The sequence below is a fragment of the Aethina tumida genome, chromosome 1, assembly GCF_024364675.1.
Source record: "Aethina tumida isolate Nest 87 chromosome 1, icAetTumi1.1, whole genome shotgun sequence".
In the NCBI taxonomy this organism is placed as follows: Eukaryota; Metazoa; Arthropoda; class Insecta; order Coleoptera; family Nitidulidae; genus Aethina; species Aethina tumida.
This window is the reverse complement of record NC_065435.1, coordinates 26,508,626-26,523,628: the sequence shown is the minus strand read 5'-3', so window position 1 is coordinate 26,523,628 and position 15,003 is coordinate 26,508,626. Positions and strand designations below refer to the sequence as shown.

General features: G+C 36.0%; 1 long non-coding RNA gene across 1 annotated transcript; it reads left to right on the top strand.

Annotated features, from left to right (window-relative positions):
- Positions 1–2,472: 2,472 nt before the first annotated feature.
- Positions 2,473–8,963, top strand: LOC126264209 (uncharacterized). The gene is made up of 3 exons (XR_007546968.1): positions 2,473–2,590; positions 2,753–3,046; positions 8,792–8,963. It is a non-coding gene; the product is annotated as an uncharacterized LOC126264209 (long non-coding RNA).
- Positions 8,964–15,003: the final 6,040 nt, after the last annotated feature.

The window sequence follows — 15,003 nt, the reverse complement described above, 5'->3', positions numbered from 1 at the left end:
AGTGAATAAATTGAATACAATATCACAGAATTTATGGCATTTTAGACTTGGTCATCTCAACCGAAATGACATGAAAAAGTTAGCCAATTGTATGGCTATTGGTATGAGTAACGTAAAAAAAAAGGATACACAGTTGTGCGAATCGTGTGTACTTGGAAAACATGTTCGTTCACCGTTTCCAAGAAATTCAAATACACGTTCATTGCGAGTTTTGGAATTGATTCACAGTGATGTTTGTGGACCGTATCCAACGAATGCATACGATGGGTCACGTTATTTTGTGACATTCATGGATGATTATTCGAGAGCATCCATGGTCTATTGCATCAAGAGAAAAAGTGAAACGTTTGGTAAATTCAAGGAATTTGTTGCAATGGCTGAGGCACTTCATGGCTCAAAGGTGTCAAAATTGAGACATGATGGCGGTGGTGAATATACGTCAAACGAATTTAAAGAATACTGCAAACAAAAGGGTATTCAGATGTTAGTCACCGTTGGTTCAGTATCTGAACGTTTAAATGAAACGCTGCAAAACAAGGCTACGACAATGCTTTTGGCCAGTGGGATGGAAAATAAGTTTTGGAATGAAGCAATTATGTCGGCAAATTATATCAAAAATCGATCGCCAACGAACGCGGTTGGAAAGTAGTTTAAAGACAAGACACCAGCAGAAATTTGGTTTGGAAAGAAACCGGAGCTGTCAAACCTTCGAATATTTGGTTCTGAATGTTACAATCATATTCCACATGAAAAGCGGTTGAAATTACAAGCAAAAGCAACAAAATGTATTATGCTTGGTTATGGTGCGACGTTTGGTACGTATCAACTTTGGGATATTGAACAACAGAAGCTGATTTTTAGTCGAAATGTAACATTCAATGAATCATCGGTATTAAATCGATCAAAGTTAGTAGAGATAATCGGTTCAGAGGCGGTTACAGATAGTGGGAGTACGTGTGACGGTAAAGCAGTTCAACCAAATGATGATGAACAGTCGCGTACTGATAAAACTGGAGAAATCCACAGTACTAATTTGGCTTGTGTTGGTAACGGCGTTTATTTGGATAACATGGGTATCAGCGAGGTAACTCAACGAAAGAGCGGGAGAGTAGGAAAGGCACCGCAACGTTACGGTAATTATGCACCTGAATGTGATGCGCATATGGCACTATCATCTATCGAAGGTGAATCACTAGTGTTATCAGTAGAACGATTTGTTGGTGACGATCCGTCCACAATATCGGAAGCAAAACGGCGTAGTGCCAAGAGGTACCCGAAAACTAGACGTTAAGATTAAAATCTCGGAACTAGAGGGTGAATTACAACGAATGAAAGTAAGTAATGCAGTAAGCTGTCTGCTAAACTACAGATACCATCGGTAAATCCTGGAAGTACTCCTACTTCTAACCCTAACACAAATCCTTCCTCCCGACCAGCCACCCCACACCTCCAAAGCGCAGAAGTCTTCCACAAAGTGGGATACTCCTATGGAGGTGGCCTCGAAATCCTGACAACGCACCCCTGTGCTCTCCAAAAGGACACGGAAGCACTGGAAGTATTTGTTTCCATTAAGGTCAAAATACAAAAGTTAATAGTTAGAACATGCCTGCTTATAAGGCGACGTGGAATGATAATGCAAGGTACTCAGTAAAACGCTTATTGACTATCTTACAACATTGGTGGGCTGTATAAAACTAACTCTGCTTTTACAACTTAACTCTGTTTCTATAACTACGCTCTTCTGTTGTTTTTATTCTCCGTTGTCATCACAACCGTTATACACGATGTCTAGATATTCTAACATAACCTGCCTCGAGTGAATTGGACCAATGATGAGTAAGTAAAGTGTTTGCATGAGTACTGAGGTTTACACTTTAAACTATCAATTATCATTGGTTGATTGTGTCTTATGAAATTTTATACAATATGTTCCTACTTTATCTACATGTAAAAAAATTAAAAACCAAGTTTCCTAAGTTGTTCTGTAAAGAGCTTATAACATTAACTATTCGTTATTCATTTGTAGACATTTGAATTTCGTTCCCATAAACAAATTTCAATGTTTTATTTATTAATTCGTTATTCATTTGTAGACATTTGAATTTCGTTGTCATAAACTAATTTCAATTTTGTTCATAAAATCAGGTAGACCAAAAAGTTTTCTTTACTTGTTTACCACCAAACTTTAATCATTTCAAACTTTTATTTCATACGAACCACATCTCTCTGAAGTTGCTCCTACGCTTCAATTCAAAATTATTAGTTAAAAATTCTCGCTTTTATTAATGAGTCCCTGCCTCATTGGAAATGATAATCAGAAGAAATACTTGTTTATAGTAATGCTAGAAATGAAACAGATCGTATCAAACTGTTATTTTTAGTGAATATTTTTGTCTAAATTCATTAATTTACTTACAGGAATTCCCAACTAAACAAAGAATAAGTACTTTCAGGTATATGACGCTCCTTAAAACAACACATTAATACCTAATTAATTTGTTTTCAGAATAAATTAAGATTGAAATCTTAAAGTACGATGCAAAAGGCAAATGGTGTAAAGATTCTAGTGGCCCAAGAATTGGATTTAAATGTAAGTATAATTTTCATCTGTATTCAAGGTTTTTATAATTAATGACATATTTTATGTTAAAACACACACAATTAAATTATTTAATTTAAACGAAAAACAAATAAAATTGGTATATGTAATAAAATTAATCTTTAATATTAATTTTATATATCTTTTTTAAAGTATTTCGACGATTCGTTGGGCACGAGGAGTTACATTCACATGGAAAGGCTGATTACCGTCATATAAATGAAGATGAAATGAGTCACGACAAAACCTGACGACATCGGGAAATATTTTCTCTGAGGCTATGAAATATGAATAGAAATCCAAGAAATCCGAAAAAAATACAAGAAAAAATCACAATAAAGAAGAAAACAGCATTACCAAGAAACCGTCTTCAAAAGTTCTACCAAAAAGGCTGAGGACTGGAATGTTCCCGTTGAAGTTTCGCATATCTATCTCTGTATATAGCAGGTACTTTCATTTTATGGAAATGTTTCCATAGTGTGGATCTAGGTTTCAACTCATCTATCATCTGAGAATGAAGCTTGTTTATAGCAATTATAATTTTAGATTAGTGCCGAAGTAATTCTTCCTTAAATTTTAATCTGTACTGTAATCACTAAATGTGTTTCCTAAAAAAATATGTTGCATATAACTTTTAGGTTCCTCCACTGAATAGTTGAAGGTTAAAAAAATCGACAATGGGTCGAAACCATTTATTAACAACCAAACTTATATTAAATTAACCACATAACTTAAAGGTCAACAAAGTAGTTTTATTTGAAAAGTTATATTATATATGAATATTTGGGAATCACATTTATAGTCATTTAGTATATGTTGAAATATAAGGATGAATTTGATTCGGAACAGTTCTACCATTTAGTATAACTCATCTCATCTCGATATTTCTTTGCTCTGTCAATTTGTTGACACTGTGGATTCAAACGAATAGAATTATACCAAAAAATATAACTGAACCACAACTTGATGTAATATTGATACAATGGAAGATCAATTCAAATTTACTTGAAAGACGACAACGTGTTTCTAAACTACATATTTCGAATTAGGATTAATTGAATTAACCATAACTCTTGCCTATAATTGGACAGGGTGACATGCTATAAGGTGACGTAATTTTAGCAACATAATTGTTATTTTCTTTTATTTGACAAACAAACTTCCTTCGTTTCTATTGAAACATGAAAGTCTGCAAAACGTCACTCAATCCAATTCACTCCCAAATGTCCGTTTATTTTTGTAATTACTAATTAATTAAAATTTTATTTATGTATTTATACATCAGGCTAATTATCTTCCTTTCAATTTCATATCTCACCTCTCTTAGCAACAAAATATATATCGGCATTTAAGTATAAAGTTAACAATGTTAACAAAAACAATTTCTATTCACATGTTAATTATCTGCTGAATCACAGACAGTATTTCTTTGATTCAAAATAAATGTCGACGAGGCTTCTTGGCGGTCTACCATGGGTGTTCAAACATTTCGATGTTGGAACTCGGAATTGTCTGCAGACGACTTACGTACCTGGCGGGGTGTTGTACTCGGTAGAGCAGTCTCCACGCTGCGATCTGTTGAGACTCAGCCCTTTGCTTGGGGATTCGTCTTGTCGGTTAGACGAGACCCCGTGTTTTGTTAGTTACAGTTTTTCTGTTTCTGTTTTTGTTTTTAATAACATAGCAAAACGAAAAACCAACTAACTAATATATGTTGTTGTTTCTCTCTCATCTACGTTTGTGCATATATATTTTAAGTGTCTCCACGTTTTCTTGAGAGCTGACAAATTGGACAACTTGGCCTTAGTTTCTGATTTATAATCGCGATTATAGGAACCTGGGATCCTATTAAGTAGTATTTTTCTAAAAAATCTTTATAAACATTCAAGAGGTGAAACACAATTTACTTTACCTACATGCTCCATACTTGCTTTAAAATAAAGTTCAAATCGTGGTGGTGAATCAAAACTTGAAGATTGTGATGCACAATATAAATTGAACTTTGCGAATATTATTTGATGGGAGAAGAACCCTTTAGAAGATAAATAAAAGTTGCTCAAGTTTTTTGTGCTCTTCGCAATAATTAAATGAACAAGTTTAGAAGGTAAATTTACCAAAGAATAGTTATGTACATAATCTGGGTTCAATAACAACGAAGGCAGTTTGTTTATCAAACAAAAGAAACAAATTCAATATTCATACATTCTTCCTTTCTATTTACCTGGAAGAATATCAACATCTAACACATGTCTGATCGGTATTCCAAATAAATGCCTTTCTAAGAAAATTGTGTCTCAATTCTTGACTCTGTTATAGCGTAAGCTTTATTTTCAATAATAGGATGTTTTTTCGCATTGTAAATTAAATTGTATAAGAAGAATGTTTCTCTGTTAACTGTCACAGGAGGATAGCTCCTCCATTATTATTATAGAATCCTGTGTTCAGAATATCTCGACAATTTAGAATATCTTTCTATATTTGGTATCGCCAATATAAAATCGACCAACAAGCAAATTGAAATAACTGAAAAATCAGTTGTCAGTCAGTTGTCAAAACAAACGTACAGGTCCAGAGTTCTCTTTTTTTTTATTGGGTCAAAGAGGGGAAAATATACAAGACGCATTCTGTTGGATGTCGAAGGCAGTGTCCGACTAACCGACTAAAAACCCCTCTCCGGGCATCGATCCGAAGATCATGGCCTAAGAGTATAACCATATAGGTTTAGGAAAATAGAGAGAAGGAAAAAATTAAAGAGGTTTGCAGCTAACCGCCACATACTAAAGAAAAGATGTCCCAAAGAGACGCAGAGGTCTAGACAGCCAAGAGACAAGGTCTCTTGCATCTGTCAGATTCACAGGGTTGGATGTCATGCAAGCATGCAATCTCCGGATTAGAGTGTTGAAAGATAGATCTCCGGAGATTGAGGGCATGTTTGCGCCGCAGCTCCAAAAGAGAGGAAATGTTGTATTCGAAACAGACTTGTCTGTTACGAAAATAGTATGGGACACCAAGGGCCGACCTCACTAGCCACATGTAGGTCCCTTGCAGGGACCTAATGAGCCAAGGGGCGGTGGTGCCCCATATAGGAAAAGCATAAGTGAAAAGAGAGTGGACTGTCGCGTTAAAAACACGCAGCTTAACTAAAGAGGAAAGACGTTTAGAAAGGAAGAAAGATTTCAAAGCAACAAAGGCTGCTAGAGCTTTCCACTTTACCAAAGCGACCTGGCGAGAGAAACTGAGTTTCTTGTCAAGTATGACACCCAGGTACTTGGCGCTGGGACTCCACTCAACTTGTTGATCATTGATAAGGAATTTAGGTGGCAACCTTCGTCGATTTGAGAAGAAGATAGCTTCGGATTTAGAACGATTGATCTCCAATCTCCATCGAGAGTACCAACAGAGCAGTTTAGGCAGGAAGTTCCTAATATGGATCTCCGCATAAGCTATACATCTGTGGGAGATAATTAAGGCAACGTCATCGGCATACATTGCTATAGTAACTCTAGGACAAGATGGTATGTCGCTACAATAGAGATTGAAGAGATTAGGAGATAGTTTAGAGCCTTGCGGGACACCAGCGGTAATAGTTCTCGAAGAAGAGAACTCGCTTCCAACCCTGGAACGAAAGGAGCGGTTGGAAAGGAAAGAGCGGATAGTGCCGATCAGATAAGGAAAATTTAACGAAGCCAGTTTGTGTATTAGACCAGCGTGCCAAACCCTGTCAAATGCCTGCTTGACATCATGGAGCAACATGGTACCATGCTGCCCCTTGTTACGCCTTCCAGCCATGTCCTCGGTCACTCGCAAAATCTGATGAACGGTACCATGGCCTCGACAAAATCCAAACTGAGCGTTCGGCAGGATGTGCTGGTCAGCCATAAATTCCTCAAGCCGAGTCCGAATAACCTGCTCCGCCACCTTGCTTAGCGAAGAAAGGTGGCTAATGGGACGATAACTGCTAGCAAGGTGGGCAGGTTTGTTGGGTTTTAAAATGGACACTACCGTCGCCACCTTCCATGCCGACGGGAAGTAGTGGAGACGGAGCATCGCATTTATAAGGTTAGTAAGCATTACCACCTGAATGGTAGCAAGCTTCTTAAGGGCCACGTTGGGGATGGTGTCTGGGCCGGGACTTTTCCGGTTATTGAGGGCTTTAAGGATACCTCTGACTTCGCTGGGAGAAGTAGGAAGAATGTCACTATCAGGTTTTGGGAAAGTCATAGAGTCCACCTGACGGCTGATGGAGTTGTGCTCTACAACAAACCCAGGAAGACTGGCGTTTGGAGAGCATTGCCCCTCAAGGGAGTCTGCAAACACCTCCGCTTTATCCTTGTCCAGGACGACTTTGATGCCATCATGAACAAGGTGCGGATAGCGCATACGCCTCCCTCGGATAGACCTTATGACTTTCCAGGTCCGACGAGGATGGAGTTCGGCCTCTGCTATGAACTCCTGGATCGAGGAGCTCCGGGCTCCGGGCCTTGATGAAGGGGTCCCGAGTACGCTGCCAAAGTTTCCTGCTACGGTTTTTCTTCCTGATGAGGGTGACAACCTCGCCAGGAAGACTATGCTGCTTGCAGATGTTAGAGCAAGCATGCGTCGACCGTTCTAAGGCTGTCAGGATGTCATTTGACAGCCTATCCACTTCACCGTCTATATCCCTTTCAGAGTTCAAAATCCTGCACCGCAAATCGGTGGTTTCCATTAAATAACGGAATTGCAACCAGTTGGTTTTCCTCTTACGAGGCTCCCACTGGCAACAATTCTCGTTAAGTGCCAGGGAGATCGGGTTGTGGTCCGAAGACAACACCTGGTGGTTAATGACCTCCGGCACCACTGTGATGTTTTTGCAGAGGAAAATGGAAAGGATATCAGGTCGGCATGAGGGACTATCAGAGAAGTGGTTTGGCGTCTCGGTAGTTTCCACCGAGAACCGGTAGTCCAGTGACGCCCGCAGCAGGAAACCGCCGTTGGTGTTAGATTTTACACAACCCCACGCTGTGTGCTTACTGTTGAAGTCCCCAGCAATGACAGTACGACAGTTGGGATGCAGGATGGACGGGAGATTGAGTCAGGAAACTCTCTCAGTCGGTCGAACATAAGCCGAGACAATCCTAAGCGGACCACTTTCTAGGGCGAGTTCGACTCCAATCGACTCGCCCAGAAAGAGGGACGTATCGATCCTCTGGTGCCTGATGGAGTTCCGGATCAGAATGCCAACCCCTCCACCAGCCCGGAGGATAGAGTATCCTGGGATAAAGAATCCCATGTCCGGTTTTAGGAATGTCTCCTGCAGACAAACGACATCGGCTTCAGAGTCTCTCAAAAACTTATTCTCCTGTTTTAAGAAATTGTTAGTAAATAATTTCATTATTTATTCCATATGGTATTAGTCAAGCCTTAACCATTATGTTAAACCCTACACATTTTCCATTTAAAATCAATCCATTGATGTTAATCATCAAATTTGACTCTTTTAAGAAATTATGTGTTATGAATTACATCTGAAATAAATTGATGGCGTGTATGTAGTTGTTGAGTTTTAGAATGATGAGATACCTAGTGTTCTCAAGTTTCACTGCATCTCTTGAATGTCGAAATTGTTAATATTTCAAATTAAGTTGTAGGAACAATTGTAAATAACAGTTACTAATTTACAATAAGTGTTGTATTGTTTTTTAAATTTGAATTCCCTTAGGTACATAATTTATGCAGTTAATCAATCATATTGGAACAGTTACATTAATAACAAAATATATCACATGAAATATTCCCGTGGGCTTCAATTTTGCTGAATCAAAATATTACCAATCATATTAAAATTCATTTAAGTAAAGTTAGGCATATGATATATTATCAAAACACCAAGATGTCTTAGAAACTGTAAAAAAGAATTCCGATTTGTATATATATCAAAGGTTAATCAAAGTTATACAATATTACATAGTACAGAGAGTATTTAGTGTACAATATCGTGTTATATATATAGCCCCTTTGGTTGACTGAATCAATGCACTACAACGCCGTATAATCAAATTGAGTCATCCTTAATTAAAAATCGCTGCGTTATTTTCCTTCTTTCAAATAAACCTTTGGTCACTGTGTTTTTCAGTCTCTTCCACAATATGATTTATTCAATCAATTTTTGAAGATAATTTTTGCAATACCCTCAAAAATTATTTCTTTTTACAGATGGCAAATTTAAATAAAGCATCCTAAGAACTTCATCTACATCCCAACGCATATGGAGAGTTACTACCACGATTTTAACATATTTTTAAAGCAAGTATGGAGCATATAGGTAAAGCAAGTAAATTGTGTCTCACTTCTTGAATGTCTATAGGAGCATAAACTTTCTTTTCAATTATGATATTATTATTATTATTATTACAGATATTTTAGAAGAATACTGCTTAATAGGATACAAGGGTCCACGATGTTTGGTAGTATAAAATACCTTCATTCTATGATCAGTATCGCGAATAAGCAGAACGAAAATACTCCATCTTTAGTTCTCGATGTTGTCAGTGTGTTGTCAAAACACGCATACTGTCAAGAAAATATGGAGACACCAAAAATATATATGCACCAAAGTAGATGAAAATTTTAGCAGAACTGCAAATGATAAAGCCATTAATTATAAGTTTCAACCAAACAAAGATTGCAAATCAATATTTACGCAGAAAATTGTAAAATAGAAATTACTATTTTATGATTTGGTTTATAAGTTGTGTTGATATTATTTGAATTTGTCATCCAGACATGAGGAATCTAAATAATTTGCGATATAAAATTATCAAATATGGAAAGATTAGTATATCATTTGAGGGTGATAACCAATGTTGAAAAAGAAAATTTCAGTGTTGAAATCTGTCGCTCAGTTATTCAAGCTGAGAGAATCACCTACGTGAATTTACTGTTGATTTAAAAAGGTGAAATATTTAAACAGTTACAAAAATAGCAACTTACCGTCTGAAGGTTTAGATTACTAGCCCTGAAAGTCACTGAAATCAAATTAGTTGCAGATCCCTCTTTGACATTTATTTTCTACAAGTAATTAATATGTGAAAAGAAATTGTTTTTGTTAACTTTGTTAACTTTATATTTACATTAGAATAGATTGCTGCTAAGAGAAGTTTCAACTATTATAAGGTGAGGAATAGAATTGAAAACAAGATAACTAGCCTGATGTATATACACATAAATAAAATTTTAATTAATTTGTAATTACAAAATAAAACGAGTGGGTGTGTGATTGAGTGACATTTTGCAAACTTTCAAGTATCAATAGCAACGAATTGTTAGTCAAAAAATAAAATAACATATCAAATTACGTTTCTTTATGGCACATGTCAAAAGTATGTAATTTAGAAAAAAGTTGTCTTCTCTCAAGCAAATTTGATTTGATTCTTACATTGTATTGATATAACACCAAATTGTGATTCAGTTATATCGTTTCTTATAATTCGTTTTAATCGTCTCAGCAAATTGACAGAGCAAAGGAATATCGTGATGATTTTTCAATTTGTTATAATATTTTTGATGGTAGAACTGTTTCGAATCAATCTCATCCTTGTATTTCAACCTACAGTGGATGACCATAAATGAGATTCCCAAATATTTAAATATAACATAACTTTACAAATAAAACTACTTTGTTTAACTTATGTCGATATTTTAATATTAGTTTGGTGTTATAAAATGGTTTCGACACATTGCCGATTTTTTCAACCTCCAATTATTCAGTGGAAAAATATACAGATATACACAATATAATTATTTAGGAAACACATTTTCCGTCATAAATTATAGATTAAAATATAAGCAAAAACTACTACGGCACAATTTTAATATTATAATTACTAAAAACGTGCTTAATTCTCAGATGTTAGATGAGTTGAAACGTATGCCCATACTGTGGAAAACTTTCCATAAAATGAAAGTAACTGCTTTATATACAGACAGATATGTGAAACTCCAACGGGAGCATTCCAGTCCTCAGCCTTTTTGATAGAACTTTTGAAGACGGTTTCTTGGTAATGCTGTTTTCTCTGTTATTGTTATTTTTTCTTGTACTTTTTTCGGATTTCTTGCATATTTTTTCATATTTCATAGTCTCAGAGAAAATAGCATGCCCTCAATCTCCGGAGATCTATCTTTCAACACTCTAATCCGGAGATTGCATGCTTGCATGATATCCAACCCTGTGAATCCGACAGATACCGACCTTGTCTCTTGGCTGTCTAGACTTCTGCGCCTCTTTGGGACATCTTTTCTTTACTATGTAGCGATTGTTACGTACCTCTTTAATTTTCCCTTCTATTTTCCTAAACCTTTATGGTTAACTACTCTTAGGCCATGATCTTCGGATCGGTGCCCGGAGAGGGGTTTTTAGTCGGTAAAGTCCGGCACTACGTCTTGTAGATTTCTCCTTCTTTGCTTCAATAAAAAAAATCATAATTTATTCTGAAAACAAATTAATGTGTTATTTTATGGAGCGTTATTCTGTGTTTAGTTGGGAATTCCTGTAAATATAAATAATGAATTTAGCCAAAACTATTCCCTAAAAATAACAGTTGGGTACGATCGGTTTCATTTCTAGCACTACTGTACATAAGTATTTCTTCTAATTACCATTTTCAATGAGAAAGAACCTCATTAATAAAGAGAGAATATTTAACTATTAAATTTGAATTGAAGCGTAGGAGCAACTTCAGAGAGATGTGTTTCTTATGAAATAAAAGTTTGAAGTGATTAGAGTTTTGTGGTAAACAAATAAAGAAAACTTTTTGGTCTACTTGATTTTATGAAAAATATTGATATATGTTTATATACAACGAAATTCAAATGTCTACAAATGAATAACGAATTAATAAATAAAACATTGAAATTTGTTTATGGCAACGGAATTCAAATATCTGCAAATGAATAATGCATAGAAATTCAAACAAAATGGTCCTTTGGCATAGACAACTGGAGTACCTACATTGTAAAGGCGTACAGGATTTGTACAGAAAGCGACTGGTACACGGTAATAAATTGGATAATGATAAATTACCCATGTGGTGTGACAATGTCAACGAGGTGAGCAAGCAAGGAAACCCTTTACTGACAGAGAAGGAAGAAGTAAGCAGTTACTGAATGTTGTTCATTCAGATATCTGCGGACCAATGCGAGTCAGACTCAGCGGTGGATCAAGATGTCTTCTTACATTAATAGAGGATTATAATAGGTGGTGCCAGGTTTTTTTCTATAAGTCAAAGAGAGAAGCTTTTGAAAAATTTAAGGAGTACAAAAGAACTGTCGAAAAACAAACTGGTAATGAAATTAAGAGAGAATTAGCTGAGAAATTGAAGATCAAAGATTGCTAGGTTTTTCTTTAGAATAGAAATTAACCAAAGTAAGAAAGGAGTAAGACTTAAACAAAAAAAATATATCTTAGAGAAATTCAGAATAGTAGATTGCAATCCAATTAAAACACCGTATGACTGCCACTCAAAATTTAACAGAGATTTAAAACCATTCAAAGACCCCACACGATACAGAGAATTAATTGGTACTCTAATGTACTCTAATGTAACCGATCAAAACTGGGGCTTTACAATAATTAGCTGTGTCGTTGGATGTGGTACCGCCTACCTTTTTACGAATAGAACCTGGATTTGAGCCTCCTTTTCCTTTTCTTATTTCACGGTTCTTGTCTTTTAATAGGAACTTTAATAGGGTCACTAAATAAAAACGAAAATATCACTACCAACACTCTGCCATTGATAACCACAGAAAAGTCTCTTATTGTTAGCGACTTATGTCAATTGTTCAAAGTGTGGGTAGCAACCAGGGAATATTGTTGAAAATTACAATTTTTTTTTTGAGTTGTTCGTCCTTCATTTGTCTGAATTTAGTGATAATAGTTACCATAATCGAAAGAGAAGAGTTGTTAATTTGTTAAACTATGTGTAGGGTCCGGAAAAAAGAAAAGCTAAGTGAAAAACTCAATAAAACCCAAACGTCTGCTGACGTTTCCAGAGGTACCCGATTTCCTTAGGAATAAAATTTTGGGACTAGAAGGTGAGAATACAGAGAGTGAAAGAGTGCTTACACAGCTTTGTCGTTTAAACTAGGGATACCATCGGTAAACTCTGATAGTACCCCTACTCCTAACGCTAATCCCAAATTTTTATCCCAACTAGCCACCCCTACTCCTGCAAAGTCTCCCAGCTCCCAAACTCAGAAGACATCTTGGAACTCGGTCACTCCCAAGGAGGTGATGTCGAAATTGTGAACCATTTATGGTTCAGTGTTGAAATTTTTGTATATTGAATTGTATTAAAGTATTTTAGACCAAGTACACTAAGAATTAGAAGAGCCTTCTCATAATTTTGTTTTGTTTGGTGTCCGATCCTATAATGCTCTATGGCGAATTACAGAAAGAAGTTATTTCAGTCTGCCAAAATGTGCGGAAACTGGGATCATATAAATATTAATCAAGGAGCTGACCCAGCTTACAAAATCCGATATTATGCATTCCTCAGTTAATTTAATGCTGTCTTGTTAACCCGAAGTAGTTTACCTGAAGCATTCTTCTCAAAAAAATCTAATTTACAGCGCAATGAAGCTTACGCTATTATTAAGAATTAAAAATTATAACACAACTTAAAACAAATAATGTTTCATCTCCTCTTGGGAATCCAATTGTAACTGATGCGATGACCTGTAGGAGTGCACTGAAACTACACATAAACTGTTAAAATTGTAATTTGAATTGTGCGCCTGTGGACAGTTAAGTTGTAATTTTAACACTAAATTCTTAAATATAAATTTTTCTTGAGAAATAATAAATTCTTTTAAGCCCAGAAAGACTTATTTACTGAGAAAAGTAATAAAGTTAACCTAAAACGTCAATACGACAATTGAAAGGTGATTTCTCGTAACATTTGGAATAAGGGTTCTTAAATTGTCAGCAAACAATCAATTGGCATTAATTGAAAAGTTAACCGGCCGAGATAATTACGTAACCTGGATATTTGCTATAGAAACACATCTACAGCAAGAGAAGTTGTGGACTGCATAAAACCCCCCACATGTGTCATTGTGGACACAAAACGAGACACAAAGGCAAAAACTAAGATAAATTTACTAGTTGACTCAATAAATTACGTGCACATACAAGAGAGTAGTACTGCAAAATAAGTATGGGATAAATCTTGGTTGACACGCTGTGATGGGCTGCTGCATGATCTCTGTAATACTTCACATACTGCATGTTAAAACGTAGAGAAATATATGAGTAAAATAATGTGTACCGCTCACAAGCTCAGAAACATTGGTTTCGAAGTTGACGATGAATGGCTATTTACAGTGCTACTCTCCGGTCTACCAGAATCCTATCAACCAATGATTATTGCTATTGAAAGCTCCGGCATGAAGATACCTTCTGTTTCTGTGAAATCAAAACTATCACAAGATGTTAACCAACCTGAAAGTGACTCAACAGTATTGTCAGTCATCAAGAAAATTAAAAACAACCACAGAAACAAAGTAAGGGTCCAAGGTGCTACACTTGTAACAAGTAAGGTCATAAAAGTCCTCAAATGCAAATCCAGAACCAAAAATGTTCAACAAAAAGCAAGTAGTTCATCATATGCTGCTGCGTTTGAGGCAACATCCAGCCAAAATGACCCATGGTAAGTGGCTTCCGATGCATCGTCACACATGACAAGACGTAAGAACATGCTTGAAAATATGACGGCTCCTGTCATACATAAAATCAGAGTCGCAAACAACAAAGTATAATCTGTGCAATGCTCAGAACAAGTGAGGGTGGACCATTATGACGATGAAGGTCAAAACAAAAAGGTGCTTTTTACAAAAGTATTATGTGTTCCTAAATTGGCAACAAATCTATTGTCTCTAAGTCAGATTATTTGCGATGGTAGCCAAATAAAATTTGACGGAACGAGCTGTGTTATTATGAAGAGCAGAAGTGAGGTAGTATCTTCCTACTGTAGCTTTATGTTAGGGTCGACTGGAACAGTATTAGGATCAGCATAAGTCATTTCAATTCTGTTTAAAATTTGTTCCATATAAATACTAAAACTCTTTTCGGTGTAGAGTCGAATTTGGCATGCCAGCAGCAAGGGAATTGTTTTAACCCATATAGTGACTTGTTCAATTTACATACCATGTTTTCGTCATGATCCAACCCTTCTTGTTAAGTCATAAATAGGTGTGTTCAAGTTCTCCATATAAAAATGCTGTCTTTACGTCTAGTTACTTGATTTTGTGATTATTTTGTACAGCCACAGATAGTAACGATCGTATTGAACTGATTGTTTGTGCAAAAGTTTCCTGGTAATCAACACGTGCAATTTGTCCATATCATTTCACACACAGATGTGATTTGT